Genomic DNA, 27021 nt, shown 5'->3' with positions numbered 1-27021 from the left:
GAGATTCAGTTACTCACAGCTCATTGTTCTGTTATATTCAATTTGCAAATGTTTTATCAAAACATTTAAATTTCTTTTTTTCTGAGACAGGGTGTCAGGTAGCCCAGGCCAGCATCCAAGCTTTCTGGACTGCCTAGGATGACTCTGACCTCCTCCTGATCTCCTGCCCCTACCTCCTAAGTGCTGGGATGGTAGATGTGTGCCACCACACCAGACTCCGAAGTATTTGGTTCTTAAATACTAAATAAAAAATAAGACTCTGCTCATGCCTGGTATATGAACCTGGTCAAGAGCCCACGGCTAGGGAGATCACAGGTCATGTGGAGAACCTATTAGTGTAGCTTTGCCAAATGGATGTCAGCTGCCTTCTAAATACATCTGCACTCAGAGACCAGCAAGCAGCTTCTTTGGGCAATGGGCAGCAGTTAATGGAAAAACTCCTAACTGATGGAAGAACTACTCCTGAGAGTGAGTGACTGCTGAGTGCTGGCCCCTGGACGGGCATCTGTATCACCTCATCCAAGGCTCCAGGAACACCACGAAAGAGAGAGATGAATTCGAGAGCCAGTGGACGGGAAAGAGTGCTGTGAAACAGTCTTCTGGACGCCCCATGCTGGCTCACTCACAAACGCACTGCAGCTGTGGTTAGCTGAACGAGACCTGCCCAGAATCAGGCCGGTCAGCGTTTTCTCGTGGATGGGAGAGGGGCTCAGGCTCACGTGACTTCATTCCTTTTTGAGGGACTGCTGGCATTTGTGGCTTTTGGGGAGAGGGGTGCCGCTGCCTTCAGGGGTGGCGCCGGCGACAAAGTCATCCAAGCTCCAGTAGGAGACACTCAGGTAGTTGCTGGGTCCTCCTCGCCTCCGAGACAGTGGCTTGCACGGAATGTTTTGAAGAAGCTACATCAGCACAGCCCCGTGATGTCGAGGGCACAGCTAGTTGACTGTTTTGCAGGTTGCACACAGTACCTTCATGCAAAGGCTCTGGGGACTTAGTTTGGGGAGAGCCAGCGGGCCCAGAGGAAGAGAGAGAATCCTCTCTCTACATACCCATGCACCTCCAAACTTTCTTTACACTAATTCCATTTCTGAGTAAGGCACCTTTAAACAATTATTTCCCATTTAATGGAGGAAATCCAAAATGGAAAAGTGAATGCGAGAAGCAGATCTGGGGCATAGTCAGGCCTTTGTGTTTTGTTTTGTTTTGTTTTTTAGGGCAGGGTCTCAGGGGATAGTCCAGGTTAGCTTCTTGCTTCACCTTTCCCAAGTGCTTTGATAAAAGGCCCGAGTCACAGTGCTTGGCTTGGACACTGCTTGATGAGAGAAATATGCCTTCCCAGGCTAGATTTCAATTCTAAGCTATTCACCTGCCGTCCGGTCTGCAGACGAACATCTAAACCTGCAAGCTTGTTAATGCTAATGGCTGCACTGAGTTATAATCAATTAATCAATCGCTTTAGGTTGACTAATGAAGGGAGAAAATGGATAGATTAGCTTACTTCTAGTCCTAAATTTCTACTTTTGCCTCTGGGTCTTTTAAATCAATTGTCCTGCTTGAAACAAGGAGACGATCCCTATAGAGGAACCAAGTCAGAGCAGCAGTCCGCACTCTAAGGGCACCAGACACGTGCTGGTCAGGGACAGAGCAGGCTTTGCTTCTCGGTGTATTATTACTAGCAATCCACTTCTGAAATAATGACATTTCACGTTGCTTTCAGAACTAATGTAGTTATCTGCTTTACTTCAATTTTAAAGATATCACGGCATCCATTTTCTTGTTGACACTCTCAGAGGAAATAAATACAGTCGAAAAAAATTTAATTTCTTGAACATGAGTACATATGACAAAATGTCATGATCTGTAGCATTGTGTTGGGTCTGATGCCAGAAGAGTCTTCACATCTCTTGGCAGATATCACAACCAACTATTTATTACCTTTTCACACAAAGAGAAGCCAGATACTCCTGATTACATCATATTCTGGAAACTCCTCACACCCTGCCCCCGAGTCCACATCCTTTCTAGACATCTACCATATACTAAAGAGACAACTCGGCTTTACCGAACAATGAAATTGGAACTTGCAAATCTCAACAAGGTCCTCAAAACGGGATCACCCCCAGAGCTGCGGGCCACTGGGAAAGCCAACGACACCGAAGCATTCTTAGGAAATGCCTCTTGGGGGCTGGAGAGAAGACTCAGTGGTTAAGAGCTCTTCCAGAAGACCTGGGTTCAATTCTCAGCACCCACATGGTGGCTTACAACTGCCTGTAACTCCAGCTCCAGAGGACCTGACACCCTCTTTCGGCCTCTGCAGGTACCAGGCAGGCATGTGGTGTACAGACCTACACACAGGCAAAACAGCCATACACATACCATAAAAAAAAATAATAGTTTCCTGTTTGCCAGTAAGATATCCACCCCCCAAATGAACAGATAGAAGCAGATCAGTGACGTAGGCAGAAGACGAAAATAATTTGCTAGTCAGGAAAAATGTCTGGCGTCTCTCCCTCTCCCTCTCTCCCTCTTTCTCTCTGTGGGGGAGGTGGGGGTGGAGAAGAGACACAGAGGTGTATATATACACATGTGTGCAAGCGTGCACACACGCAGATGCCGGGTAATGTTGGATGGCCTGCTCTACCATGCTGCACCTTATTCCCTGGTGACAAGGTCTCTTACTGAACTTAGAACTAGGCTGACAGCAAGCAGCCCCTGGGGTGGATCCTCCTGTCCCCCCACAACCCTCACAACACTGGGGTTACAGGAACGTGTGTCCCCACCAACACGGCTTTTTATGTAGGTTCTGAGAGTTCAAACTCAGGCCTCGGGCTTGTGCAGCAAGCGTTCTTACCCACTGTGAGTAATTCCCCAACCCCTGTGAGTCTTTTTGATTTTTGTTTGAGACAGAGTCTTGCAGTCATCCTGACTCAGCATCCTTTATGTTAGGAAGTTTGGATGGAACCCAGGATCCTGGGTATATTAGGCAAGTGCTCTATCACTGAACTACATCTATTATAGTTGTGGCCACACTGTCCAGTGCCTTTTTCTTTTCTTTTCTTTCTTGCTTTCTTTCTTTAAAAAAAATATATATATAGTGTTTCTCTGTAGCTTTGGCTTTCCTGGAACACACTCTGTAGACCAGGCTAGCTTTGAAATCACAGAGATCTACCTGCCTCTGCCTCCAGAGTGCTGGGATTAAAGGCATGCACCACCACTACCTGGCTTATTTCTTTTTAACATTTATTTTTTGTGTGCATAACTGTCTGTGCATGACACATGTACCTGGTACCTAAGGAGGTCAGAAGAGGGTATTGGATCCTCTGAAACTAGAGTTAGGGATGGTTGTGAGGCATCATGTGGGTGCTGGGAACCAAACCCAGGTCCTTTAGAAGAGCAACTGGTGCTCTTAACCACTGAGCATCTATCTCTTCAGAGCCTGGTTGTCATTTTGTTTGTTTGCTTGGAGACAGGACCTCGCTATGTCGACCAGGCTGTCCTAGAACTTGCTCTGTAGACCAGGCTAGCCTTGAGCGCACAGAAACTCAGAGATCTGCTGCTTCTGCCTTGGAGTCGGGGCTGCTCTTTTTATTTCTTAAAGGGTAAGAGGCATATTTCCTGAGTGCATAGTCATAAAAGGTAAGACTCTATCTCAGTAGTTAAGTACACATGTATGGGGACAGATGTGCAGTCCCAATGCCAAGGACAGAGTGAGGCGGAGCGAACAGACCCTGGGGGAAGATGAGAGTGTGCTCCTGCCCGAGGCGTCGAGGTGAAGTGACAGGGAGAAGGGCCTCCAAGGAACACGAAAACCATCACATCACCCTAGACAGATGAGGCATAAAATAATTCAGGGCATACTGGGTTCAACACATTTGATTAGATCCAAAGATACCAGGGGGTAACGGGAAAGGCAGGTGAGGGTCACGGCAAGGAGGAATCTTGGTCTCTCACTAGCTCAACAATTCTGAGTCCGTATAATAAGCCCCCAGTGGTTTGTTTCTGTCTGAGACAGGGTCTCCTACGTCACCCAGGTTGACCTCAAACTTCAAACTCTTCTCAGGCTCCTGAGGCTGGGACTTCAGGTGTGCAGCACCACATTCAGCCTGTATTAAGTATTTCCAACATGGAAAATGATGTGATCACAGTTGATTTTTTATTATTGTTTTAATTTGGTGGGTTTTATTTTTTGAGATAGGATCTCATGTAGCCCAGGCTAGCCTTAAATTCATAGTAACCAGGGGCTGGAAAGATAGCTCAATGGGTAAGAACACTTGTTCTTACAGAGGATCTGGGTTCAATTCTCAGCACCCACATGGCAACTCACAATCGTCCATAATAACTCCAGTTCTAGGGAATCTGATTGGCACAGTCATGCACATAGCACACACACATACATGAGATTTGTAAGTATGGCTACCTTGCCCAGGTTTTAAAAGATAAATGTAAGCTGGATATGGTGGCTCATGCCTATATCCCCAGTACTAGGGAGGCTGAGGCAAGATTACCTCCAATTTAAGCTAGCATGCACTCCATTAAGTTTAAGGCCAGCCCGGGCTACAGAGTAAAATCCCATCTGGTAGAACTGCTCACCCAGGATTCGTAAAGCCCTGGGTCTGATCCCCAATAATGGATTGAAGCAAACACCAAATAAGCAATGGGCGTGGTGGTCCAAATTTGTAAACCCAGCACTTAGAAGGTACCCTTGGCTACAGAGCCAGTTTGGGTTGGACTCAGCCTGGAATACATGGGTCCTGTCTCAAAAGGATAATGACACTTGCTGACTACTCCCCTCTTTTTTCAGGGTGGTTGTGCACAGAAACCACCTGGGAAGCTTTCTATAGGGCAAGATCGTAAAGCCCTATCCTCAGTTGAGGGCATCTATCTGAGCGTCTATGTGGAGAACTCTGACACTCGCAGTGAAGACCTGTGAAATAGTTTGAGTATCTCCAGTTTCACACCCTCCCCACATCCCTACCGCCCCTTGGAAGGAAGTAAAGAAAACGTCATGGCTAATTCTGGATTATCTCCGCTCCTATACTGTAAGAAATGTGTGTGGTATTTTTATCATCATCTTTCAAGTGCCAAGCATAGTACTCAGTAAGGATTTGCTGGTTGTGAGTCAGCACCATGTTGTGAACACAGAGCAGTGTAGAGAGCAGAGAATGTGTGAATTTAGCTTACGTCAAACTCTTGGTGAATGTTATATTTGGTAGATACATTTGCAGCTGGAGCAGGATTTCCCCATTCGTGTATTGGAAACTGGCATCTTCTGCTCTACTTAAATGGTCTGCCATTTCCCCTCTGTTTAATGTAATCTGTGACTCAGTGACAGAGACGGCAGGGCAGTGTGTCTTTAACAACAACAGCAACAACAGCAGCAATACTTACTGGGTGTTGAGCATGTACGAGTCTCAGTGGGGGTATTTTCCAGGGATTCGTATTTAAACCTTACATTTAAAAATGGAGGCATATAGAGCTGTAATGTTTTATTTATTTATCTATTTTGAGATAAATATCTATTTGTAGCCTGGCTGTCCTGAAACTCTATGTAGACCAGGCTGGCTCCAAACTCACAGAGATCCACCTCCCTCTGCCACCCAAATGCTGGGATTAAAGGCGTATGCCACTATGCATGTCTAGAGCTATTAGGTGTTTGAGGTTACAAAGCCAAATTGTGAGACACTCAGGATTGCGGACCAGGGTAGCATGGCTCTCGCTATTCTCCATCCTGGTGGCCTGGTGCCTCTACTGCCTTTAAGCAACATGTTGACTTAAGGCTGGTATTTCAGTGGCTAAATTAAAACCAATCATGTGGGGCTGGAGAGTGGACTTGGCAATCACGGGTACTTGCTCCTCTTACAAAGGACTGGAGTTCAGTTCCCAGCATCTACATCACGCCGCTCACAACAGCCTGCAGCTCCAACTCCAGGGGATCCGATGCCCTCTTCGGGCCTCCTTGGGCAGCTGCATGTACAAGCGCTCAGATACACAGACACAGTAAAAACAGAACAAAATAGCAGCTCACAGTTCCCGGAACCTTTTCAAAGGGGCAAGAGCAGTGATGCTCCCAGAGTATGGCTCTCCATGACATCATCATGACGCAGCCGCGGCGGCGGCCGTGGCATTCTAAGTGCCTATCCCCAGGCAACACTTTTGTTTGCTTGTTTGTTTTCTGTTTCTTTGAACCAGGTCTTACTCTGCAGCCCAGGCTGGCTTGGAACCCCATATCCTAGCAGCCCACCCTCCAGAGGGTTGGAATTACAAAACAAGTGTGTGACAGACACCATTCCCAGTTCAGCTTCCTCTCAGGCACAAAGAAAACTATATGAAACAGAGTGACTCCCTTCCTTCAAAGAGTGCCTCTGATTTATTGAGGAGGACTTAAAAATCTAATCATAACATCAAAGCTCAACTAAATTCTTAATCTCAGTATAAGAGCTTAAGTAAATGTAGTGAGCCAGTTATCTGCCAGATTGCGGACTTAAAACCAACAAAAATTTAACAAAGGGCACATGACCATTGCTGAGAGTTACAGCTTGCTTTTTTTTTTAAAGATGTTCTTTATTTTATGCATATGAGTGTTTGCCTACAATGTATGCATATGTACCACTTGCGTGCAGTGCCCATGGAGAGCAGGAGAGGCCACCAGATCCCCTGGAACTGGAGTTACAGAGGCCTGGGGGCCGCCATCTCAGTGCTAGGAATCCAACCTCTACGAGAGCAGCAGGGACTCTTGACTGCTGAACCATCCCTCCAGCCCATGCTTTGGCCTTCTGAATTTATGACGGTCCGGATGGGGTTCCCTAACCAAGGACACGAACACAGAGCATCTCTGTCACGGGAGCAAAAATGCACCCGGCGCTGCGGGGAAATGAAAGACAGAAGCTTGGGGCTGACTCCGAAGCCTGCCGGAGGAGTGAGAGCCCAGTTCTGTCAGGGACGCCCTTTTCCCCAGGGCCTGTAGACCGAATCCCTCTGTAGGAAGTCAGAGTCTTGCAGTGTTTGTGTGTGAATCCCCCCCCTCCCGCCCCCCGCGGTTTTTAGTTACAGACATTAAGCTCACAGTACCACTACTCTTCACCTGGGCAGTCAGCTGTCAGCGTGCACTTGGGCATCTTTAATAGACTTTCTGGTCTCTTTGTTCCCGTTAGCGTGAAGGGGGACCCAAACTCGGGTTGTTACGCTTGCACAGCAAGCCTTTTACCCACTGAGACCGCAGCCCAAGCCCCAGCCCAACATCTGTTTCTTTCCACTTGGTCCTTATCCTCGAAAATTTATAAACCTATTATTCCTTCATCTCACAAGTGGAAATAATAAATTGTCTAGAAAGAAAACCAGCTTATCATTATGGTAAAGAGAATTCTGTTGCTCTGGTGGAACAGTAACACAAGCAGAGCCTCAAGTTCTTCTCATTGTTATGACTATTATTTCCTCACAGAATGCTCTGCCTGTAGGCAATAGCTACAGTAAGCATGGCTCATCTTATCTTCTTTGAATAGTGCGATGTTTTGCTACAAACTGCCTCCTATTACTCTAATAGGCCCTGCCAAAGCAAAGAAGTTTAACAATCAACTAAACTAGGCAAGGTGGCTCGTACCTTTAATCTCAGCTTTTGAGAGGCTGAATGTTGTGTAGGAGGATGTGTAGTGATGGAGGAATATTGTGAATCTAATGCCAGCCTGGGTTACAGTACGTTCCAGGCAGGACAGCCGATGCTAGAGAGACCTTATCTCAAAGAACTAAAACCAAAGCAAAGCAAAGCAAAACAACAATAAGCTAAAGCATCCTTTGATAATCATAAGGATAAAATATTAGAGGCTGGAGATGGCTCAGCAGATAACAGCACTGGCTGTTCTTCAAGAGGACCCGGGTTCTATTCCCAGCACCCACAGACAGGGCAGCTCACAACTGTCTGTAACTCAAGTTCCAGGGGATCTGGCATCCTCACACAGACAAACATGCAGGAAAAACACCCATGCACACGAGAATAAATAGATCTTCAAAAAAAATGTTTTCAGCAGTACTATAGTATGGCAAAAACACTATATGACTTATTTACCACTCGTGAGGTTTCTCTGACTTCCAGGAAGTACATTTTAACAGTCATCCATAGTGATTAACCCACAGAAGATATGTATCATTTCCAAATCAACTTCTAATCTAAACAGACTGTAATTAACTTGTTAATCAATCAATGAGTAAATATGCCTCAATTGCTATTTCTAGTAGTTCAACATAACCACTTGTGATACAGATCTTATTTAATGAGTTTTTTTTTTCAGGAAGGAAAAGGTTTAGCATATTAATTCTTAATTTTTTAAAAACTATATTTAATTTCTTATTCTGTGTGTGTGCAGATATCAGATAACAGTTTGCCAGAGTTCTCTCCTTCTATCATGCAGGCCCCTGGGATTACACTCAGGTAGTCAGTTTTAGTAGCAAGTGCCTTGACCTGCTGAGTCAGCTCACAAGCCTCACACTAACTTTGTCGGGGTGGGGGGGTGGGGGGTGGGAGGTGGGGTGGGGGGGTGGGGGTGTTGAAACAGGCTCTCACCATGTAGCTTTGGCTGGCTTGGACCTCACTCTGTAGACCAGGCTGGTCTCAAACTCACAGAGATCTTCCTCCCGAGTGACGGGATTAAAGGTGTGCGCCACCCCTTACTATTTCTTATACCTTTCTTACACACTGCATCCAGAGACATGAAGAGGAACCTTGCTGTCTTTCTCTAGCTCAGTGGTTCTCAACCTTCCTAATGCTGAGACCCTTTAAGATAGTTCCTCAGGCTGTGGTGAAAATAAAATTTTGTTGCTACTTCGTAACTGTAACTTTGCTACTGTTATGAACCGTAATGTAAATATCTGATATTCAACACCCACCCCCCACCTACCCCCCCCCCCCCCCCCCCCGTGAAAGGGGTCGTTCATCTCCAAAGGGGTCATGACCCACATGTTGAGAACCACTGCTCTAGGATCAAATTGTGAAATGAAACAATGAGCAAATGAACCACTCAAGAGTACTTCCTGTGTGTGTGGGATCTGATTCTGAGACAGAGTCTCACTCTGCAGGCCACGCTGGTCTGAAACTATTAGAAAGCATTTTACTTCCGCCTCCTCGGTGCTGGAACAACAGGAACGGGCCAACACACCCAGTATCATTCATTCTGAGAAAGTGGTGCGGATCCCAAATACACAGAAACACACCATTTTACTTTAAAAACCTTTGCAGGATGCAGCTCTTCTTCCTTTATTACACTTAAGAGGAAGTTTGTTATCACTTTACAGAAATATCAGTTTTTCCCCCTTAAGACAAAGCCTCACTGTGTAGCTCTGGCTGGCCTGGAACTTGCTATTTCAACCAGACTGGCCTTGAACTCATGGAGATCTACCTGCCTCTGTCTCCCAAGTGCTGGGATTAAAAGTGTGTGCTAGCCGGGCGGTGGTGGCGCACGCCTTTAATCCCAGCCCTCGGGAGGCAGAGGCAGGTGGATCTCTGTGAGTTCAAGGCCAGCCTGGGCTACCAAGTGAGCTCCAGGAAAGGTGCAAAGCTACACAGAGAAACCCTGTCTCGAAAAAACCAAAAAAAAAAAAAAAAAAAAAAAAAAAGTGTGTGCCAGCACCTCTGCTGAAACACCAACTTTCCTATTTAAGAAAATGTAGTCCAGCTTGGTGACTCTTACCTGGAATCCCACCATTCAGGAGGCAGAGGCAGGAGGTTCATTACCAGTTCCATGCCAACTGGAGCTATATATAGTGAGTTCCAGGCCAACCAAAATACCCTCTCCCCCACAAACAACAACAACAACAACAACACCACACACACACACACACACACACACACACACACACACGGGGGGGGGAGCCCTCGGCGGCACAGAGAGAGAGAGACAGAAAGAAACAAAAAACAAAACACCTAACAAAACACCCCCGAAACAGCGTGACTTCAGAACAGAAGTGTATCACAGGAGAATGAGGGCGGTGGCCAAGGGTGGTGTGGGGGAACTGGATCCATTTTCAAACTCCCACAGAGTGCTGCCGGTCCTGAGTCAGCCACATTTGACTGTCTGGGGCGGGGGGGCCTTCTGGTGGAGGGCCACCCTGTGCTTTGTGCCTGCTCTCTCCCAGTGTGGGAACTAGAGTGACTCTGGACAGTGAAGCTCTTGGGGCCTGGCCAGCTGCTCTGTGTGGAGGGGCTGGTTGCCTCCGGGACCTGTCCCTAACTCCATTCCTACTCCAGGAAGACGGTCCATCCCGACTCCACTGAAGGCTTCGGGTGAATAGCAGGTTCCACTGCTCTGGAAAAAACCTGACAACCCTTCCCAACTGCACGGTCTAAATGACGACCCTTCCCAACTGCACGGTCTAAATGAGCGGTCCCTGCTGTATTCTCTCCTAACATCCAGATTTTTCTTTTTTAGTACTCACTATCGTTTGCAACTGCATATAACTAGTGTTTTATGTATCAAGTGCTTTCACTCGGAGTTTGTAAACCTCGTTATACTTATTTGTGTGGTTTTAGTGTGTCTACCCTTGCACTTCCACGGCACGTGGATGAGGTCAAGGTGTAACTTGCAGGAGTCGGTCCTCAGCTTCCCCTGTGTGGGCCCCAAGGATTGAACTCAGATCATTAGCCAGCCTTGGGAGCTGGCATTTTTATCTACTGGGCCATCTTGCTGGCCCAGGAGCTTGTCAACCTTGTGAGGGCAGGTTTCACTTCTCCATTATCTGACTCACACTGCCTACTTAAAACCACGACTGGAACATGGTAGAAGCTCAAGAAATATCCGTTCAGCTAGGCAGGATGGAACACATCCTTGGCTACACAGAGGTTTAAAGGTCAGCTTGGGCTACAAGAGGCCCTGTCTCAAACAACAACAGCAACCACAACAAATCTGTGAAATAACGAGTCTCTTTCCTACCTGAATTTTTTATGATTCTACTTAACATTCTAACCAACTTCAAACAACATCCTATCTGAAACCCTAAAGTGCCAACTAGTGAAAGGTTCACCTGAACTGAATCTTAACGAGACAAATGTCTAGACAGGGGACTCAAGAAGGGTGTCAGGCAGGCCGTTTGAGAGGGCAAATATTCCAGAGTGGGAGAAGTCATGATGACTAGATAAAACTTTCGGAGAATCCCTGGACCCCTGGATGCAGCAGTACTCTGCATATACACCAAACACCTGCCAGACCACTCTGGTGGTGAAGTCACACCTATGTGGTGTGACTTCTCCTGGAGAAACACCTACCCACCCCAGACAGGTTATCAAAGACCAAAGAGAGGATCTCACACACGTCCAGGTGAACATGAACTTATGGGAATTACTTACAAAAGCATGTGTGATTTTTCTGAAACTGCATCCCGAAAAGCCCTATCTATCCCAGCATACTCTAGCATTCCCCAAATTAAGTGCAGCTGGGGCCAGATTGCATGAAACAAGATGGACTGAGTGGCTGGACTCTCAGGTAGGGTCTGATGACGTCCTCCTTCTCCTCGTCAATGTAACAGACCCGACCCTTCCAGGGTCTCATGAAGTAATCACGGTTGCTCTGATTTCAGGACAATAATGCCTTGCCACCCCCAGAAGACAAGGTTCCACGACTATAATTCCAGCACTCAGGACAAGAGGATCGTGAGTTTGAGACCAGCCTGGGATACACAGGGAGCTCCTTTCTGAAACAAAAACAAACAAAACCACACAGCGGCACCATACAATTAGATAAGAAAAAGAAGTAAGAGATCCAGATCGAGAAGACGTAAGACTAGCTCTATTTTCAGATGACGTGATCTCACATGTAGAAAACCCTCAAAACTCACACAAAAGGACTATTAGAACTGAGCTCAGCACAGCTGCAGGACACAAGATCAATGAACAAAACATCAATTGTAAAGAATCAAAATGAAATTTAGAAAACAAATTCATTCACAATAGCACTAAAAAAAAAAAATACCCATGATAAACTTCACCAAAGTGTAAGACTTGCATAAACTCTAAAACTATAAATTAAAGACAATCTAAATAAATGGAAAGATGCCTCTTGTCCATGAGTTGTAAAACCCTCCCTGCACTGACCTATGGATGGAATGCATCTCTGATCAACATCATAGGTGTCCTTTTCTGCAGAACCCAGTGGGCTGATTCCAATGGAAATGCAAGGGACGTGGAAAAGCTAAAGCCAAAGCTGGATGACATGTAACCAAGGACTTCAGACCTAACACTTATTTCAATGTAGACCAGTTTGTTTTCTGTTCAGATATTCACTCAATGCTTAGCCCGACAAAACATAACCATCGTTCAGAGTTACAGCTCCCTGTCTCGCCCAGGGTCCAGGTCAGAGTTCAGACACACACATACATGTTGTTGTGCCTTACTGGGCCCAGAACAGAGTCTGTCCAGCAGCAGCAGGTCACTCAAGGTCTCCACTGTCCCTATTTCTCTGGCCCCGGTGGGGAAAAATACACGCACAGACTCACAGAAGGCTGACCGGAACTGCAGTGAGCAGAGAGGAAGGAACTTTATGATGTGTTTTCCTTTAAAGACCGAAACCTGTGATGCTACAGTCCCTTTCCCTCGGGTCTGCCCCGAGGACTACCTGAAACGTTAGAAACCTGACTTGAGGTTCACACTCAAGTCCCCCTTTGGAAATAGTGCTGGGGGAAGACTGCGGCTTGTGGGGGTGGCTCCTCGTATTTCTATTGTGGAAGTTTTACTTAAATTTTTGTGTGTATAGGTATGTGTGTATGTTTGTGTTTGTGCAGGTGCACGTGTGTGTGTGTATGTGCGCACGCGCGTGCATGCGCACACGTATGTGGAGGTCAGAGAACCACCTCAGGTCTCAGTCTTCAGGAGCTACCCACTTTGGATTGTTTTGTTTTTGAGACAAGGTTTCTCACTGACCCCCAAAACTATGTGTGTTCCTATGTATGTGTGTGTGTGTACACATGCATGCAAGTGCTCGTGGAAGCCTGAAGAGGTCATTGGATCTCCTGGAGCTGGAGTTCTAAGCAGTTGTGAACCACCTGATGTGAGGGTAGAGAACTGAACTCAGGTCCTCTGCAAGAGCAGCCTGAGCTCTTAACTGCTGCACCAGCTCTCTACCCTGGCCACATACAATTTTTAGAAAAGAAAAAATAACTAAATAAAAAGACAAGAACGTATCACGGGCTGGAGAGGAGCCTCAGCCGTTAAAAATGTTTGCGTGCAGGCCTGATGACTTGGTTTTGCATCCCCAGAACCCACATGAAAAGCTGGAGGCAGGTACACAGGTGTCTGTGACACCAGGGTCCTCCTAGCCTGGGAGGAGAGGTGGAGACAGGAGACTATCTGGAAGCTCAGAAGCCAAGGGGCCCGGCATATGTAGCAGCGAAGAGCAGCAGAAACCCTATCTCAGACAAGGTGGAAGGCAAGGACCGCCCCCCCAGGTTGTCCTGACCTCCACATGTGCGCTGAACACACACACACACACACACACACACACACACACACACACACACACACACTGAACACACACACAATGAGCACACACACACACACACACACACACTGAACACACACACACTGAACACACACACACACACTGAACACACACACAATGAGCATACATACACAATGAGCACACACACACACACAATGAACGCACATAATGAACACATACATACACTAAAATTTTATGAAAAGTTTACCTTGACATTAGAAAGGGAAAAGCTTATTAGTACTCATTCTATGTTCCATTTCTCTCCTTCCATCCACATCAGTCACAAAACGTTAAAGTCTCAGCGTGACTCGGTTTTGTCCAGTCTTTACATCCCTGACATCAGGACCTTGGCTGTCACCGTGGGATCTCTGAGTCAGCAGACAACTACCCACAAGGTGTCATCTTCGTTTCTGCACAGACTGGATAAAAGCTGCTCTTCCACCTCTAATGTCCTCGACAGAGAACTGACAGCAGCCTCCTCCATAATACTAACCCGGCTGGCACACTCCTACAGACATCCAATGCATTCGTGAAGACTGACTTCACTCATTCTGCACCCAGTAAGTAGGCTTGATAGAATGGCAGTGGAGAGACCTTCTCTCAACATGTTGGTAATATTTTTAAGCACACAAAGGTATTTGGAAAAACCATTCCAGATGGGCATGGTGGTGCATATCTTTAGTCCCAGCACTCAGGACCGCAGAGACAGGAGGTCTCTGAGTTCGAGGCCAGCCTGGTCTTCATAGTGAGTTCCAGGACAGATAGAGAAGAAAGCTCATCTCTGTTAAAGAATCTTTACCATACAGGATACCACCGTTGACCAAGCTCAATACTATCAAAGAGGGCATCCAAGAATACCAAAGTTTCAGGTGTTTGGAATTGCCTTCATGTTACACATTAGAAAAAAACAGCCAAAAGTCTATTAAATAGTTATCCAAAGACGTAATAAACTAGTAATAGTTATTGATCCTTCTGTTTTCTCCTCTGTACAAAATATCATCTATAGGTTGCCAATTCCCAAATTTGTATTTCCAAAGTTGAAACACTCTCTGACCACCCCCTGGTAGCTGTGGAGGTCAGAGGAGGCCATCAGACCCCCTGGAAGTGGGGTTACAGATGGTCCTCTTTGAGAGAAACAAGTGCTCATAACTACCGACTCATCTCTCCAGCCCCCAAACCCCTTCATTTCTAAGACGGGGTCTTGCTATGTGGTCCAGGCTGGCCTTGAACACGCGGTAATCCTTTTGCCTCTGCTTCTTTAAAGCAGGGTCACCGCTGCAGACCCTCCAAGCGGCTCTACAGTACATCCAGTGGCCCGGCCCTTCTTTGAAAGAATCACTGGAATTTGCTGACATCTGCCACTGTTTTTCCTCTAAATTCATTTTGTGCTTCGGGAAGGCTAACCCTCCGCTGACTTTCTTTAACTCGGACTCCAGAACTTCAAGCTCTCCGCCTCCATCTCCGTCTAGGCATTCTATATTCTAATACTCTGGGTTTATCCGTCAGTGCATTAATTCTCTCCTTGTTGGTGGGTATTTTCTCTTATTGAGGTTTCTAGTACTTTTTCAGTTCTTAGTAGTTTGATTTGATTTCTCCAAGTTTTCTGCTACCTTTACAGTTTTATTTTAAACTCTTTGCAACACTTTCTGAGTTTATATTTGACAACCCAGACTCTTTGTGGGACTTGACCATGGTTTCTTTTACTTCTTATTCACACCAGTTTGTATTTTTCTGGTTTGGGAGGAAGCTCAGGTGCCTTGGAAGTTTACTGAGGAGATTATTTGAAGCTAAAGTTTTTAAGGGAAATCCTTCAGAGAAGACTCGGGTTTCTGACGGGCGAACCAGAGAGCACCCCAAAAGAACAGTTCTCTTGATATATTTAAATTTTAATTAAATTTTTTTCCAGGCTGATGAGATGATTAAGCTGGTAAAGCACTGGCTGTGCTAACTTGACAACCTGAGTTCATTTTCCAGAAGCCACACAACTGTGAGGAGAGAGGACCCGCCCTGCACAGCTAGCCTCTGGCCTCCACACGTGTGCCTGGCGTCCACATGCCTGCACTGGCAATTCATACACAAATAATTAAAGAGAAAAACCTTGAATTAGTTTTTCTTACAAATATATGTTGTATGTTGAACATGCTCCCCCTCCCTTACACCCGATTCTCCTCCCTTTCCTCAAATTTCTTCCTCCTAAAAAGGACAGTTTTAAATGTAGGTTGCTTTTAGTGTGTGTGTGTGTGTGTGTGTGTGTGTGTGTGTGTGTGTGTGTGTGTGTGTGTGTGTCTTGCCTTCCGCCTTGTTTGAGATGGGATCTCTGTTCTTGTTCACTGTTGCATGTATTAAGCTGGCTGGCCCACAGTCATCCGGCCATGTCTCTATCCAGCTCTCTGTTTGGGGCATGCTGGTACTATATATAGACACTTGTGCCACTGCCTCTGGCTTTTTATTTGGGTTCTCAGAATCCAGACTGTCAGGCTTGCCAGCAAATTACTTTACCCACCAAGCTATCTCCCCAGTCCTTAAGTATAGCTGCCTGCCTGCCTTCTGCCATGATGGTCATGGACTCTAATCCATACATGTGAAATGCATATACACATGCATAGGCACACATACACAGACATATAAGTGACTTATACTCGCTGCAGTTTCTGGCACCCACCGGGGGACTTGGAATGTACTCTTAATGGGAAAGAGAAACTACTACAGACTGGGAATTGTCTTGGGGCTTGTGGTGGTTTGAATGAGAATGGCCCCCAGAGGCTCATGTGTTTGAATGCTTGGTCCTTGGTTGGTAGAACTGTTTGGGAAAGATTAGGAGGTGTGGCCTTGTTGGAGGAGGGGTGTCAGTGGGGGTGGCCTCTGAGGTTTCAAAAGCCCGCACCATTCCCAGCTAGCCCCTGTTTCTGCTGTGTGCTTGCAAATGAGATGTGAGCTCTCCGCTTCTGCTCCAGCTCTACAGCTGCCTGCCTGCCTTCTGCCATGACGGTCCTGGACTCTAATCCTCTGGGACCGTGAGCCCCAGGAAGGTCTTTCTTCTGTACATTTCCTCGATTATGGTGTCTCTTTGCAGTGATAGAAAAGTAACTAAGGCAGGGCTGGAACTGTGAGCCGCGATTTATAATAAATGAGAGAAACTTCTTTGGATGATGGAAATATCTAAAACCAGATGGTAGTGATGGTTATAAAATGATGTAAATTTAGGAAAAGTAATGTAACTTGCCAAAGTGAGCAAATTTTATGGTATGTAAATATTCTTTACTTATGAACTACATACTTAAAATTCTTTAAGATGATAATGTGTTTTAAAGTCTTTTTTTTTTTATTTAATTTTATGGGTGTTTGTCTCTATGGATGTCTGTATACCATGGGTGTAGAGTACCCACAGAGGCCAAAAGGCAGCCCTGGATCCCCTGGTGATGAGGAACTTAGTTCAGATTCCCAGCACTCAAGTAAAAACTGAGCACGACAGCACTTCCGTAACCCCAGAACTGGGGCTGGACCAGGAGATAGGCAGATCCCTGGAGCTCACTAGCCAGTCTAGCTGAACGAGTGAGCTCCAAGTTCAGTTTGAAACCTGGTCTCCAAATTAATGTGGAGAACAACTAAGGAAGACACCTGGCATTAACCTCTACTCTCCATATGCACACATAAATGCGTAAATACACCTACATGCGCACACCCATATGCAGGTTTATATAATACACACACACACACACACACACACACACACACACACACACACACACACACTTGAAAAGAGAAAGCAAAAGGTTGGAGAGATGACTTAGCAGTTCAAAGCATTGGCAGCTCTCCCAGAATACCCAGGTTCCATTCCCAGCACCCGTATGGCGGCTGACAATCTTCGGTAACTCTAGTTTCAAGGGACCTAAGCCCTCTTCTTCTAGCCTCTGAGTGCACGTCATGCATGTGTGTGCAGATGTGCATGCAGGCAAACACCCACACATATAAATTTTTTTAAAAAAATTAAATGTCAAAAGAAGTTTTTTAAGAAGCCAAGGCATAATTTGTGGCCATGTGAGATTTAGAGTTTAAAAGTAGATGGTTTTGTGTGATCCGGTGTTAATATCTGAGAAGATCCCAAGAGCAGGGTGAGACCCGGCTGCTTGTAAACAATACCTTCCTAGGATTAAGCCCTGGCAGCTCTTAGTTTTACTGTATTACATAAAGTTGGGTCTCCTTAACACACCACAATGAATACTTTGCTGTTCATGTGGCCATCTCTCTGTTACACACACACACACACACACACACACACACACAGAAGTAACACAGATATACACTCACAGGTATGGGTTCGTGAGTGTATGCAAGTTCCTCCACCCCTATACACATACACACGCTCAGGCTAAATCTTCCTCCTATTTCTAGAACTATGCTAGTTCACTATCTTCTGTGTTCAGTCTTGTTGGGAAGGTAGAGTTTTGGGGCCAGCAGGCCAACTCTAAACTTAGAAGACAATGATTTAGGGACCTTCAGCCTGATCAGCTGCCAGGACAGGACTGTCTGGAGCTCAGCCTCTAATGAGCCCTGTATGAACTGCTAGGTCTTCAAAGCCATCTCAACGCTGTGGAGACAGGTCAGAATCAGCTGTAATGTGGCCTGAGAGTCATGTCATGCCAGCTGTCCACTCTAGGCTGCATGAAAAGGGGAAATAAAAGCAACTTTTCTTCTTTAAGCAGGTGTGGTGATATTGTGTTCCCCAAAATATTGTGTACCCTAATAAACTTATCTGGGGTCAGAGAACAGAACAGCCATAATAGTAAACATAGAGGTTAGGTAGTGGTAGCACAGGCCTTTAATCCTAGCATTCCAGAGGCAGAGATCCTCTGGATCTCTGTGAGTTCAAAGCCACACTGGAAACAGCCAGGCATGGTGACTCACACCTTTAATCCCAGGAAGTGATGGTAGAAAGCAGAAAAGGTATGTAAGGCGTGAGGACCAGGAACTCAGCTGGTTAAGCATTTAGGCTTCTAGCAGCAGTTCAGCTGAGATCCATTCGGATGAGGTCTCAGAGGCTTCCAGTCTGAGGAAACAGGATCAGCTGGGGAACTGGCAAGGTGAGGTGGCTGTGGCCTGTTCTGCCTTTCTGATCTTCCAGCGTTCACCCCAATACCCAGTGGCAAGTTTGTTTCTATTAATAAGACCTTTTAAGATTCATGTTACAAACAGGTCAAATGGTATAAGCCCGAAATTTTGGGTGCTTGATGGAGCACTGTCGAGCTCCAGATCGTGCTACCAAGGGCACCATTTTCAAAATCATTAGAGCAAAACGTAAGACTTCTGTTAACTGGGAACGTCGAGCTGCATCACAGAACCAAAGGTCATAAGCGTTCAGAAAGAAGACTATGAAGAAGCACCACGTGTTCAAAATTGTCAGTTTTCATTCATGCTTCCTTAAAAGCAGAGAATGGCAAGATTTTTCTATGAAGAATCAGACAATGAATGTTAGGGTGTGTCAGTTACAGCAACTCCATTCTGCCACTGTAACTGAAAACAGCTATAAACATGATCCAGTGCCTGTGGATACCACCCTGTCGGCAGAGTGCTTGCCTAGGAGAAATGAAGTACTGGGTTTGATTCCCAGCACTACATGAACGAGGTATGGTGGTCCACGCCTGTGAAGCCAGTAGTAGACAGGCAGAGACTGTATCATCAGAGGCTCAAGAAGATCATGGGGGGATAGCCGGGCGGCAGTGGCGCACACCTGTAATCCCAGCACTTGGGAGGCAGAGGCAGGCGGATCTCTGTGAGTTCGAGGCCAGCCTGGTCTACAGAGCGAGATCCAGGATAGGCACCAAAACTACACAGAGAAACCCTGTCTTGAAAAAAAAAAAAAAAAGATCATGGGGCTGGGGAGATGTCTGGTTGGGAGAAATGCTTACCATGCAAGCATGAGAATTAGAATAAAACCCCCAGAATTCACAGAAAAACCAGGTGGGTATGGTGGTCCACCTGGAACCCCAGTATTTGGGAGCTGAAGACAATGGATCCTTGGAAAGTTCCCAGTTCAGCAAGTGTAGCAGGAATCTTAGAAGTTCTTATTAATAAAATCAAACCTGAGGCCAGTTATTGGGGTGAACACTGGAAAATCTGAGAGCCAGAACAAGCCACAGCTACCTCACCTCGCCGGATCCTCAGCTGGTCTTGTCTCCTCAGACTGGAGGCCTCTGAGTCCTCATCCAGAATGGGTCTCAGCTGAATTGCTGCTCAAAAGCCTGAATGCTTAACCAGGCCCAATGCTTCTAGTTTCTGGTCCTCACCCTTATATATCTTTCTGCCTTCTACCACCACTCCCTGGGATTAAAGGTGTGATGAGTCACCATGCCTGTCTGTATCCTTGAACACATGGATTTCTGCCTCTGGAATGCTAGGATTAAAGGCGTGTGCTACCACTGCCTATCCTCTATGTTTAATATTGTGGCTGTTCTGTCTCTGACCCCAGATAAGTTTATTAGCATGCACAATATTTGGGGGAACACAATACCACAAGCAAGAGGCTTTGCCTTAGTAAATAAAGTAGAGAGCACCCGAGGAGACATGCACCCACACTCTCTGACTTCTGTGAATCTGTACATCACAGTCTGGCCTACATCACCACAGCTGGCTTCAATCATTCCGCAATCCTCCTGATTTCATTTCCGGATTGCTTGGATTCCAGTCATGAGCTACTACACCTGGTTAGGCATTCTTTTTATGAAACCTTCTCTTTATTCTATAAATAATTTAATAAAATTAAATTTTACTAAAATTTATCTAAAGATAAATTAAGATTTATCTCTAAGGGCTGGGGAGGTGGCTCAGTTGGCACGGTAACTGCTGAGTCCATGGAAGAAGCCATGAGTGGTGGTACATGCCTGCAACGTTGGGGTAGGCAGAGACAGGAGGATCCTTAAAGCTTGGTGGTCCAATGAACAAGCTCCTGGTTCAGCGAGCGACCTTGTCTCAAAAAAAAAAAAAATAAGGTAGAAGCCCGGTGAGAGGCCTCAGTGGGTGAACACTTCTTGCCAAACCCGATGACCTTGGGTCAATGCCCAGTACCCACACGGTAGAGAGAATCAACTCTCATAAGACATCCTCTGACCTCCACAGACCCACTGTGGCTAGCGTGTACAAACACTCACTCCCCCTACACATGAAGTCAATGAATGTAATAGAAAAGAATAAGGTACAGAGTAATTAAACACAAACACACACACACACACACACACACACACACACACACACCTGACACTGACCTCTGGTCTTCACATGCATGTACCTAAGTGTGCCCACATATACTACATTATCTTTAATGGTTGAAAAATAGGAAAGTCATTCCTAGACTGTGGACCATCTATCGGCTGGCTTTCTCTTGTAGGAGGGCGCATGTCAGCCCTGTGAAAAAATGCAATGATCCCCAGTTACACATAGAAGGATGTATGGTCCTGCTCTTCTTGCTGGAGTATGAAGATAATATAGACATGAAGCAACACCAGCTAGTTTTGCTTCCTGTCAGAAATAAATAGCCACAAACTGAAGTGAAACGGCGAGTAACCTCTAATTAGAGAAATTAGGTTTCAGGGCTGTGTGGTTAGATAATTAGACCCTGAGCAAGAGCAAATTGCCTGAACTATAACAGCAGAAGGTTTATCAAAGGCATCAAGAGCTGCAAGTTGTACGAAAATATTTTGATCAAAGACACACTAATTTCTCTCAGAGACTTAGAAGAAACGCTGAGAGAGTGCTGATAGACAAATTATTTTGTTTTGAATATAAGCCTCGAGATTTTAGAAACCTTGTTTACTTGATAGCCTCAACCACCCCCAAGGAACATCAGGAATTAGAGCCGCCATCTAGTGGAGGCTTTGGGGACGTGTAGGGACATGACCATTAGGACTTCCATAACACAGAAAGGCTTTGGGGACGTGAAGGGACGTGACCATTAGGACTTTTATAACACAAAAAGGCATGTACTGTGCTTCTCATTCATTTATTCTTCAATATATTTAAATGCCTACATTGCTCTGGGCACTATTTCACACGCTTAGAAGTCGGCAGAGAGTAAGCCAAAGCCTTCTGGAGTACATATTTTTGTGATTTGATGATTCTACTTACTCGATGAAAAGATTTTAAAAGCTTTTAAGTTCCTTAGGAAATCCTAACCTCTTCCAAGTGTTCCACATGCATTGCTCTTAAAGAATATCCTGAGGTAATTGACAGACTGATATCACCAACTTACAAGAAAGCAAACTGAGGTCTTCATTCCCCTTCTGTCTTACCCCATTGCTTCCTTCCACTGCTAACCAACCAAGTTACGGTTACTCGGGGTTCCCCCTGGATTCTGGAACCCCCTGTTACTGTGCCGACGGCTTCTGAGCACTACAGGAAGCAGGTGAAACGGAAGGCTGGGTCTGGACACAAGCCCCAACAACGTTGCTCTGTTCCTATGTGATGACGGGGCTGTCACTCGATCTCACCAAGACTGTCCCTGGCTTTTCAACAGGCTCGTGACAGTTGTACCATAAGGGTCGCTGCGCAAATTAAATAAGGGAAGGTCTAGACCGCTGGGTGTCCCCAGAAGCAACACCTGACCTCTGAATCTGTAGACCCTGAACAAATCCCCATTCTGTGCGAACAAGGAGACAGTCACAAATATTCTATGTATCACGGTCAGCTTAAATGTCCACCCCAAATTCCTACCGCAGGTTTGAATTTTTTTGTTTATTTTTTTTGAGACAGGGTCTCATGCAGTTCAGGCCGCTACAGCTGCAGGAAACAAGGTAGCTGGGGGTAGTTTTGAACTCCTGACCCTCCTGCCTTCACTTCCTAAGGGCTGGAATTGTAGAAGTGTGCCACCACACCTCGGTTGGAATTTTAATTTTACATCTTGCTGTGCAACAGTAGGAAAATATAAAAGTGTGTGTGTGTGTGTGTGTGTGTGTGTGTGTGTGTGTGTGTGTAGGCAGGCCAGGGGTTGGCACAAGCTGTCTTTCTATGGTTTAATTTTTCGAGACAAGGTCTGACTGAACCAGAAGCTCATTGGTCATTGGAGGGACTGGGTAGCCAATGACCTTCAGGAAAGTGCCTGTCACCCCCAAGCTGGTGACAGGCACAAGTCACTGTGTCTGGCTGCTCGTGGGTTTGGAGAATACGAACTCAGGTCCTCATGCTTATTTGGGAGGCATTTTACCAGCTAAGACCTTAACACTCCCTGCCACACACCCTCTTTTTTTTTTTTTTTTTTTTTTTTAGAGTCTCACTAGGTAACCCTGGTTGACTTGGGACTTGATGTGTAGACCAGACTGAGCTTGAACTCACAGAGATCCTCCTGCTTCTCTCTCTCCACCCAGCCTTACATATACCTTTTAAATGACAAAAATCTCACTCTATAAGGTAGGCTGGTCTAGAACTCACAGCAATCCTCCTGCCTCAGTCTTTTAAGTGCTAGGATTACAGGCATGAGCTAGCACAACCTTGGACAATTTTTTGTTGGTCAATGGTGGTGGTTTGAAAGAAAATGCCCCCCCCAAAAAAAGAGTGGCACTGTTAGGAGGTGTGGCCTCGAAGAAGTAGGTGTGGCCTTGTTGGAGGAAGTGTGTCACTGGGGTGGGCTGGGCTGTGAGGTCTCCTAAGCTCAAGATACCACCCAGCGGCTCAGATCACTTCCTGTCGCTTGTGCAAGACGTAGACCTCTGAGCTACCTCTCCAGCGCCATGTCTGCCTGCAGGCTGCTGTGTCCCACCATGATGATTACAGACTGAACCTCTGAACTGTGAGCCACCCCAATGAAATGGCTTTACCGTGTAGAAGTTGCTGAGGTCACGCTGTCTCTCCTCAGCAATAAGAACCCGAACCAAGACGTTAATTTTTATTCCTTTTGTGTGGGGGAGGGGGACACAGCCTGGCACACAGAGAACGTTAGAAGAAGAAACTGTGGCAATTGGTTCTCTCCTCCCACCATGTGGGTCCTGAGGACTGAACAGACTTCAGGGTGGGTGGCAAGTGCCCCTACCCAATGAACCATCTGATCAGTCTTTTTCTTTTTTTTTTATTTTACTTAATTTATTGTGTGTGCATGCATGTGCACACACACACACACACACACACACACACAGAGAGAGAGAGAGAGAGAGAGAGAGAGAGAGAGAGAGAGAGAGAGAGAGAGAGAGAGGTCAGAAGAAAACTTTATTTTTCTCCTTCAACTATGCAGGCTTTGGGAACCAAATTCAAGCCATCAAGCTTGGTGGCAAGCACCTTTACCCTCTGACCCTCAAGCTTGGACTTTCAATTTTCTTCCTTGCTGTGTGATATTGCTAAGATGTAAGTTTAGTTTAGTGGTTTTTCGTTTTCACAGAGTCTCACTCTATAGCTCAGGCTGGTCTGGAACCCTCATCAGATTCCAAAGAGCCGGGGTTGAAGGTGTGAACCACCACCTCCAGCTGAGCGTATTTGTCTGAGCACCTACGTTTGCACGTGTTCGTGTGTGTGTGTGTGTGTGTGTGTGTGTGTGTGTGTGTGTCTGTGTGTGTGTGTGTGTGTGTGTGTGTGTCTGTGTGTGTGTGTGTGTGTGGGTACACTCATGTGCATGTGTGTGGAGGCCCAACACTGACATCACATGCCTTCCTTGGTCACTGTTCTCTTTCCTGGTTGAGACAGGTCTCTTGCTGACCCCAGAGCTCACCGGCTCCAGCTAGTCTTGCTGGCCCATTTGCCCTGGGGATCCTAGCTATGCCTCCTGGGTTCTGGGATTACAGGCAGCTGCTAGGTCTGCCTGGATTTTATGTGGGATCTGAATTCTGGTCCTCAAGCTTAGACAGCAAGCACTGTATACACTGAGGCATCCTCTAAGCCCTAAACCTAAGATATCTAATGTCTTTGTAAGATCTATGGCCACAGGAGTCCAAAGCACCATGGTCCAAGGGAACACTTGTTCAGCTGGTCTCTCCTCTTTCTTTCTTGTCCTGCTCCTCATTTCAACATAATAGACCGTAGGGTTTCTGTTTGTTTTTATTTTTAATTTTTTTTTAAATAGAAAACTTGGTAAGTCTTCCTATCTAAAGATCTTCATTTCAGGATAAAGCCTATCAACTTGCAGCGGCCCATGCCTCCCCGACAGCCTGCTCTGGCTCATCATGGCTCTGGTTCTAATGCCTTCTTCTGTCAGGACACAGCACCCTCCACAGCTAATTCCTAGTCATCTCTGGCTTCATCGTAAATGCCATTCTTCACGAGTGCGTTTCCTAGCTTGGCACTAAGATAATGACGGACCATAAGGTAAAAACATCTTGTTACAGAATTAGTTTGCATATTAGGCCAAATATGAGACATTATTTTCCAAAGCTTCAAAGTAAACAGGAGAGTTCTTCTGAATACAATGGGACAATTGTGAAACTGATCAGAAACCATGAAACTGGTTCATCAAGAAACTCTCGGGAGATTTAAAGAAATCCCTAAGCTCCTTGGTATTTAGTTCAAAGGAGGCCAAAGGCACACGGCTAAAGGATATTTAACACAAGGAAGCTATTCTTTCAAGTACAATCTTAGACATCTTTAACAGACACTTATCGTTAGTGAGATGGCTAAGTGGGAAGAGGTACCTGCGTGATGCCTGCCCCAGGACACAAATGCTGAAAGGAGAGTACCAACTCCCCCAAATCACCCTAGACTTCCACAAGGCGCGCGCGCGCACACACACACACACACACATGTACACACACACAAACACACACACACACACCACACACACACACACACAAACACATACACACACACACACACACACACACACACACACACACACACACACACACACAGTAAATAAATATGAAGGCCCTGATCTACACCAGTTACAACGTACGAAATTAAAATTTAATTCTGAAGTGGCATGTCAAATTAGGCAGAATGTACTTTACCTTTTGTTTCCTGAAGGGTAGCCACTAATGTCTGTTTGTTGGCTATCTTCTGTATATGTTTTTATGCATTCATACGAATCACCTATTTTGGAAGTTTGGATAAAGGTTCGTGGTATACTTGAGCTTCTGCAAAAGTCCTACTGTACCAGGGCTTCTAGACAGAAGCCAGGGCTCCAGCAGCCCCGACTGACTAGGCATGACCAGCTCCTGAATAAATGTATTAAAAGGACCAGTGATGGAGAAAAGCAGAGAACACAGATTAATTCAAATGGCCCCATCAGGAAGAGGACAGGGTTCAGTGACCCGGGCTGGAGAGACGGCTCAGTGGTTAAGAGCACTGGCTGCTCTTGCAGAGGACCTGGGCTTGATTCCCAGCACCCCCATAGTGGTTCACAACTGTTTGTAACTCTAGTTTCAGGGCACTAAAGTCATCGATGAGAGCCCTGGACCTTGGACCCAAGACAGAAGCTGAGAAAATAATAAGCAAAATGGATGAAGGACAGGAAAAGTGACTTCTAGTGACTTTGACAGAAAATGTCTGAGGGAGACAGAAACCCTGAAAGCTTTCCCACTCCGGTGATGCTGACACCGGGAAGCCGCCATTTATAAGCCTGAAGTGCATGCTGAGTTCAGCAAGAATGTGATCAATGAGGTGCTGCAGCATGCGATGCAGGAGGCTGACGGAGATGGAGAGGTGAGGAAGTGAGAGTTCCTGGGCAATCGTGAGTAGACCAGCCTCAATCCCTGTTTCCATGGGACCGCAAGTGTCTGTGAAATCTGGCTTCTGAGGATACAAATGCACTGTTTGGAAGTTTTCCTTGATATTAACATTCTTTGTAAAAATCACCTGCTAATTACTTTAATTCTAGAAAGCTGAGCAAGAGTGCATTAGAATGGACAGAAGAGTTTTTTGTTTGTTTGTTTGCTTTTGTTTCTTTCTTTTAAAGACAGAGCTTCTCTGTGTAACAGCCCTGGCTGTCCTGGAGCTCACTCTGTAGATCAGGCTGGCCTCGAACTCACAGAGATCCACTTACCTCTGCCTCCTGAGTACTGGGATTAAAGGTGTGAGCCGCCACCACCCAGGCAGAAGAGGTCTTAAAGTCTACCTGTCTTATATCGCCTTATTTTTTGTCATGCATTTCCACTTAAGTGCAGACACAAAATAATTTGTTATTTGTGTTGCGGAGGAGAGCAGAAAGAGAGATGCATGTGTGCAGGTCACGTATGTGGAGGTCAAAAAACAACTTGTAAGACCTGGTTCTCTGTTTCCACCATGTTGGACCCAGAAATCGAACTCAGGTGGCAAGTGCCTTCGCCTGCTGAGCTGTTTTAGCTCTTCCTCAATGGTTCCAGCTTTGAGCTGATATCTGAGCAGTTTTTCAAATTGTTACTATAGTTATTATTTGTGTGTGTTTGTATGTGTGTTTGTGTCCATGCAGAGGTCAGAGTTCAATACCGGGTATTGTTCTTTTTTGGAGACAGGGCCTCTCACTAGGGCCTGGGGCTTGCCCATTAGGCCAGGCTGGCTGGTTAGTGAGCCCCAGGGAGCCACCTGTCTTGATCTTCCAAGCGCTAGGACTGCAGGTGTGAGCCACCCTGCTCTGTGTTTAACATGGTTTCTGGAGCTCGAG

At 45.9% G+C, this 27021-nt stretch overlaps 1 protein-coding gene across 12 annotated transcripts in view; it reads right to left on the bottom strand.

The window, feature by feature from the left end:
• Positions 1 to 27021, bottom strand: part of Dtnb (dystrobrevin beta) — a 215318-nt gene that overhangs the window by 74677 nt on the left and 113620 nt on the right. The window lies entirely within an intron of this gene.

The sequence above is a fragment of the Peromyscus leucopus genome, chromosome 22 (assembly GCF_004664715.2).
Source record: "Peromyscus leucopus breed LL Stock chromosome 22, UCI_PerLeu_2.1, whole genome shotgun sequence".
NCBI lineage: Eukaryota > Metazoa > Chordata > Mammalia > Rodentia > Cricetidae > Peromyscus > Peromyscus leucopus.
This window is presented reverse-complemented; position numbering and strand designations above follow the sequence as displayed.